Genomic DNA, 6,784 nt, shown 5'->3' with positions numbered 1-6,784 from the left:
CATCTACCATAGGGGCATAAGTTGATATTTATAATAGTGTAGATGAAAAAATATTTTCATTATGATTTATTGTAGGAGTTCAGCCAATTTTCAACACTTTACATTTAAATTGAGTAGCGACTTCTAACACCGTAAGGAGAATCAATGTCCCCTATGAAATTTTCTTCATCAACTGGTCATAGATTGAAGAGATACTGTCTAAGCAACAGTGAGCAATGGAGTGTTTTTTGTGTCATATGTAAGCTAAATATAGCATTCAGATATATATTTTTGCTCTCTACTTTTCTAGAATGCTCTTTTGGAATATGGTTTGTCCTCTAACTGCTTTGTGCCTCTAGCATAAGAAGCCCTTCTAGGACACTAATATTTACATATTAGTTGCATTAAGGATTTTCAATTTCTATCTATTGGTGAGTGTGTTACTTTTTGGTAATTAATCAGTTGACTGATGTATGAGGAACTCAGTGAAAACACTATTAGAGATGAAAAGCTGACAGCAAGTAAATCACTTTAAACAAAGTGTTGAATAAGTTTGATAACACTAATGGGCCTTATTTCCGATCAATATGCAAGCATAACATGAATAATGTTGCATAGCATTTGAGAATAGTTGTTTGGAGACAGTACCACCACAGTTTGGGATGCACTGGGGCTTTTTATGTTGTCTTAACATAAGGAAAAGTCTTTGTGAGTTTTGTATTTACATAATTGCTATATGAATACTATAATGTTTGTAAAAAAATGTTTGCAGTTCTTAATGAATTTTATCTTTTGTGTGTGGGAGAATATATATGTTTCCCCTGAAAAAAGTGGCAAAAGTTTGTGAAATCCACCAAAATGTGTTGACGTAATTAATTAACTGAATCTGTATAATTTTTTGATACAATAGATTGTGATTTCTATGCTACATTATGTATTATGTATAATGATAGAATGGATCAGTTCTATTGAAATAGACAATTGCTTGTTGTCTTTTCTATTTCTCTCTGTTTAGTTAATTTTGATAGAGTATTATTGTTACGCTGAATTCTGGAGTTTTTTACTGTAATATTTACACTTTTTCTGTATTATTGTTTTTTTAATTGTATGTAGGTGATATGATCATTGTAACATCCATTACAAAATTGATACATCCATTGTCGTGACTTGCAATTGAAACAGTGAACAGTGTTCACGAATACTCCCTTAAAGCTTTGTGTTTCATTATATTGTTGTGGTACTGGATTTGCTGGTAAAACTGTGTATATGATATTAGCCTGAAGGGTGTAATTTGGGGAAACAGAATTAGCTGTTTTTGGTGCATAAAGGGCTAATATCTAGGTACAGGAGATGCGTAAGGCTATTTATAGCCTTTATGAATATCACAAACCGCTTTTTGGCTCCATTTTTACTCTTGGAACCTGATATAAGAGATATAAGTGACTTTTTGTTTTTATAATTTTATGCCCAAAGGTTAACAGGAAGAATTACCATGCACTCGTTTGTGAAACTAGCAGTTGGGTAGAGCTCTTCCCATTGGAAATGGGCAAAAGAAAACAAATGGAAGTTCCTCATGTAAAACCACGACCTAAAACATCAAATGCTATTACTAATTATTTAACAAATTCAGTGGGATTAATTCAAAATGAAATATGTAATGTGTAGGAAAGGCTGTCGGCCACCAAACAGATCGTAAGTAGAGCTTCTCACAAAGGAGCGATACATGTTGAGGAGGCAGCCTGTTCTGGTGCTCTTGGAAAATGGAAACCCGAGAAGAAATGCCCTCAACGTGCGGAACAACCTTGTGTTTCTAATAAATCGTTAGAGCTAGATGAACTATCCTCCTCACAAGATATAAACCTACCCCCGACTAAGAAAAGTAAACAACCAGAGGACACAAGCATGGTATTCCCCTTAAATTATAAAATAGGTCATAGTACCTGCGGGTGAAGAACAACATCCAAAAAGAAAAAAATGGCTAGAGTAAAAGAAACAAATAGCTTTGGTATCCTAGAGGGTTTCTTAAACAAATTGTACGCCAAACTGGAGACTGGCGAGCAGAGTTATAGGTGAGCTCGCTGAAATTAAGGGCAGATTAATGGCACTAGAAAGCGCCCCTACAAACACAGAGAGGGCACCAATAGAGGAAACTGCTAAGAGGGAAATGGCATCTGATAGACAACCCTCGGACAAGCAGCGCACCGAGGAAATGTCACACCCTAGATCAAATCACCCCCTTGCACCTCTAGCATATAGCATAGAGCCCACACAAAAAAAGACAGCCACAATTTGGCACCAAAACCCCAAACCAGCTAGAGCATGGAGTCATACCCCAGATATAAAACATCATCCTCCTGAAGCAACTCTGTATATTATTATCTTAAAAGGAGCCCCCAAATTAGCCCCTCAACCTAAAGAATCCTGGACAGAACTAAGAAATAAAGTGGTACACTGGATGGCTAGCTTTAATCTAAGCATCAATCTCCTCTGTGAGGAAATCATAATGGTGCGACGTGTGAACTGGGTGGGATCTCCAGAAAAACGGGTACTGTGGATTGCATAGTCATTAACTTTCGACACCCAGAGGTCGTAAGTTTTACACTTAACAAGGTCCAGTATAGACAACAGCACATGACCAATTGGGATGAACTAGTGACTGCGGTCCCATTAGGTATTTTCCATGAGCCCCCCTATCTGATAATCCATTTATTTATAAAAGCCCAAACCAGGTACACACATTCAGTATGAGACCTACAGTATCCTGCTTTAACCGCTATGCTCTCCTTTCTAGTTTAGTTGAACAGGATTGACATAATGACCAAGGGGAGACAATAACAAACCCTAGGGGGATAACCCCACAGAAGCATACTAACGATGAACATCCAATAATAGCCACCGAAACAACATCACAAATTAAGATTAGGTCATGGAATATAGCCGGGATTAAAATTAATCTAAAAGACAAAGAATGGCTAGATAGCATTAAACCACTCCAATTACTAGGCCTCCGGGAGACTTGGCATACCCAAGAGCCATATATTGATGGCTTTGCCACTGTCTCAACCCCAGCTATACCATCAGTCTCTGGGCGGGCAAGGGGAGTTCTGGCAATTTTTATTTCTACCACATCGCCAATAGAACTCAGAAAGATGAACAATGGCTCCCCTTATTTTCAATTAGTCCTACTAATGATGTGGAAAAACCAACCTTTTATAATGGTGAACTGTTATAACAATATATTTATTGCTACCCCTTATAAGGTTGTGAACGAGTTGGAGAGAGTACTGGCTACCTTTATAAAGGGAGTGGACCCCTCATACATATGTATCTGGGTGGGGGATTTTAATACCAGTAAATGTAGCTTCTCAGGAATGAATGTCTGTGGATTCTCAGATATAACAGGGATTAATTTACAATATTTTCCACATGATACCAATGGGGAAGCGCTACATGAACTCCGATGTAAGCATAGCTCGGAAATATTAGTATCAAAAGGAGAAGATGGAGAAAATACATATCCAACCTTACAAGGCAGTGGAAATCCAACATGCATCAATTACATCATAGTGTCCACTACTGGCCGTGCATACTGAGGCTTACCAGACAGTGAATTCACTAGATTTAGCAACCACGCTTCGCTGACTCTGCCCATAGATGTTATATCAAATGGGCCTGAGGACAGATTAATGTTGCTTAAAATAGTGGCGACCGGAAAGAGTACTGGTAGCAAAAAATATACAAGTGTTTATGAAGACACTTTGCTGCATAAGGTTGTTAATGACAATAAGGAAAGTTTCTCCATATGTACTGATAATAATTTCTCCCCCGAAATGATTACGACCGCTTATGAGAGAATCACTGTGGCAATATCTAGCAATTTAAGAAAAGAAAGTACAACGAAAAAGAGACAGGTTAATGGCTGGTTTAATCACGATTGCATGCGGACAAAACAAAACTTAAATAAGGCCCTACATACAATACTTAGAGATAGGACAGAAACTAAGTGACTTAGATTACTATATAAGCGGGCTTTAAAAAATAGGAAGAGGGAGGTACACGAGGAGGCCTGGTCAAAACGGAATCAGGCCGCAGAAACTAGGGATTCCATCCTTTTCTGGAAAGTGATAAATTCACCAATGTGGTAAGATGATCAAGACCCCCTCATTAAAACAGTTATAGCCCCAAATGATTTGCTAACACATTTTAGTGGAATTTTTAATGCATTTATTAATAACATAAAACAGCACCCTTCTACAGCTATGATACCTCTCCAACAAATTAAGCTGAAGGAGGTAATTATAGCAATAAATAAGATGAAACAGGGCAAGGCTCCAGGACCCAACAGGGTCCCAGCCAATGCATATAAAAAATATACACAGTTATGGACACCCATCTTAACCCAGGCCTGCAATGCTGCTGCTAAAGGTTGCGTCCTCAAGACTTGTACTGATAGTATTATCGTCCCAATTTTTAAAAAGGGGAGTCAGGGAGATGCGAGATGCTACAGCCCCATATCCCTCCTATGTTTTAGATAAAAGGGGTAACCCTGTGTCCCTTAGAACCTGGGTAAGCGTGATTAACAACAAAAGTGGTTCAGTTGGGTGGCAGCAAGAATTGCTTTGAAAGAAGGCTATATCAGCTCATAACACAAAAAAGTAAACCTTTCTGAAAACAACTGAAGTTCCCAAAATTTTTATATAATAAAAGACATAATCACAATACACAGGAAGTACTTCATTCTGTTTTAGATTTCAATAAATGCTAATACATGTGATGAGTGACTGTGGTGAACAAAGTGACTAGTGCATTACATTTAGTGACACGTATATACAGATTTATACAATGGAGACGGGGAGGGGGGGGTTTCTTTGTTGAAAGGCAAGTGTTCAGAGTTAGTTCTCCAAGGAAACAGATGGTTACTATGCAAGTTCCTGGAGGTATCTTGACCAATTATGAGCGTCGACGTTTCGACCCTATTGCGCCCCTATTGGTGGTCGCGGCGGGTCTTTATCAAGACAAGGGGTGGGGGAGGGCCTGGAAAGGAAGGGAAATAGGTATCAGAGAGGTGTAGGTATTAGTCATCACAAATTACTGGAGTGAGTAGGGAATCTGGTAAAACTGGAATAAATCTGGAGGGGAGCCTGTGTATTGTGATTATGTCTTTTATTATATAAAAATGTTGTGAACTTCAGTTGTTTTCAGAGAGGTTTACTTTTTTGTGTTATGAGCTGATATAGCCTTCTTTCAAAGCAATTCTTGCTGCCACCCAACAGAACCACTTTTGTTGTTAACCATATCCCTCCTAGACATCTGTCAAGATCATGGGGCGAATAGTTCTTGAAAGACTGGAGAACTGGGTCAACAATACCAATATCTTGACTGAAACCCAATATGGCTTTAGGTGAGAGATAGGGACAGTAGACTAGTGTATAAACCTACATTTAATTATCGATAAATATACGTTGGCTAAGGAAGAACACATCCACCTTTGCTTTGCAGACCTAAGCTCTGCTTTTGACTGTGTGAACCATACCAAATTGTGGGAAGCCATGATGGATGTGGGCACCCATGATGATATTATTTCATTCCTATAACAATTATATTCAAGACTGACATCTAGAGTAAGGTTTGGAAGGAGAGGTGAGTGCATCCCAAACTTCAAGGTGTCCAGGGGAATAAGACAGGGTTGCGTCATCGTACCACTGCTATTTTCATTATATATGAACAGGATTGATAAAACTCTTACAATTATGTAAGGGATTACAAACTAAAAGACGTCAAGAACTTTTCCTACCTAGGTATCTTTTTTTCTTTTAACAGTAATTGGGCTTCTCATCTAGACCAGTCTATTCTTAAATCCATCAGAACCATAAAGGCGATTTTTAGATTTTGAAACAAGATAGGTAGTAATCCTATCCGTGATATGCTTAAAATGTATGGCAGCAAATGCCTATCCATAGCAACCTATGGCTCTGTAGTGTAGGGCAATGCCAATCTTAATGCATTGCAATTCTGTGAAAACTATTTTCTTTGTTGTATGCTGGCCGTACCAAGATCTACGTCAACATTTCTCTTGCATAAAGAGTTAGATGTATCATATGTCACCAACTTAATTCAAGTAAGAGCTCATGGCACAACATTTGGTGCCAGGAGGGACCAAAGTTTACCAGGGATATTATTAAGGGGTGTTTAGCTTTGGAACACACTAACAAAATCCCTTGGTTAGCATACATGGACAACCGATTAAAGAATATCGATAAAGACCTATCAATAAAAAAAAACCACAGCCATTTTGCAATTTGGCAAAAATTATATTGCAAAACTGTAAAAGGAGAAACTAAGCCAAGGAAGAGTGAGGAGAGAGGAAGAAAAAATAAACGTAACAAGATATATGGCTAGCATCAAGTCGACTGGTCCACCAAATTATCTGGTAAAAGTTATGAATACTCAAGATAGATTGTATTGAACAAGACTGCACCTGGGCACAGTTCATGAACTGGTGGCTTTCCCAAAACTTAAGAAATGGCAGAAAATAGCACATAAGGGGCCCATGTGATAGGAAAGCAAACCAGACCACCATGCATTTTATGCTGTTTTGTAAGTTTAACCAAGATATTAGAAAAACATTTTTACGGCCAATTTTTATTGTACAGGAATTATTTTTTTATAAAGATGCTATGAAATTCATCTGTACCTTTTATAACGAATTAGCCTGCTGTGCTGTTGCTCGTTTTATAAGCCAGGCCATACAAAGAAGGAAATCCCTTATACTTATAGACCAATTAGTTTATGAAACTGAATAAAG

The sequence above is a fragment of the Lissotriton vulgaris genome, unplaced genomic scaffold, assembly GCF_964263255.1.
Source record: "Lissotriton vulgaris unplaced genomic scaffold, aLisVul1.2 SCAFFOLD_1420, whole genome shotgun sequence".
NCBI lineage: Eukaryota > Metazoa > Chordata > Amphibia > Caudata > Salamandridae > Lissotriton > Lissotriton vulgaris.
Note: the sequence above shows the minus strand (reverse complement) of the source record.